The following is a 708-nucleotide window of genomic DNA, read 5'->3' as shown; positions in this document are numbered from 1 at the left end:
GAACAGACCGCTGTGGGTCCCTGCCCCGCGGGGCCGACCCCGAGCGCCTAGGGCCCCTTCTCAGACTCTCCCGTTTTTATGAGATTCTGGCTGTGTGGTGAAGGGCTGCTCCCGACCCCAGTGGGGCCACGGATCTGCCCAGGAAAGTTTGTCTGCGAGCACAGGTGGCACCGAGGCACTGGCTGCCTCTGGGTTTGAGGGCACCCTGGTTTCAGGCACTGACATATTGACCTCGATTCCCCCAACCCAGAAATCAGTGCTTGCCTTTGGAACGACTCCCGTCCACGGAACCCAGGCTCAGAAGGGGGTAGGAGGCGGGTGGGTGTATTAAAGGGAAACTTGGGGCTGAACAAACTGGACCCCTTCGGGCAGGAAAGGAGAAGGAGCAGTTCCTGGAAGAAGGAGATGAGGCTCTCGGGCAGTTGATTTGTGAGGGAATGATGGTCTTGTTATTATGGAGGTTAATAATGGTCACCCCTGGTACTGCGGGGCCAGCCTGCAGAGATGATTTCTACACAATCCTTTCTCAGGGAGCCTTCTCTCCAGAAGCCAGGGGTTCCCCAACTTGGCTGTGATGGGGGAGAATAAAATAAAGACCTTCCCCTCTGCCCCTGCCCTTTCCTCTCCCACTCCTTGAGGATTCCAGCAAAAAGGGAACCTTATAAAATCTCCATGCCTGCCCTCATTTTCCTCTGCTCTCTTCAGTTC

This window comes from Myotis davidii, unplaced genomic scaffold, assembly GCF_000327345.1.
Source record: "Myotis davidii unplaced genomic scaffold, ASM32734v1 scaffold233, whole genome shotgun sequence".
Classification (NCBI taxonomy): Eukaryota; Metazoa; Chordata; class Mammalia; order Chiroptera; family Vespertilionidae; genus Myotis; species Myotis davidii.
This window is presented reverse-complemented; position numbering follows the sequence as displayed.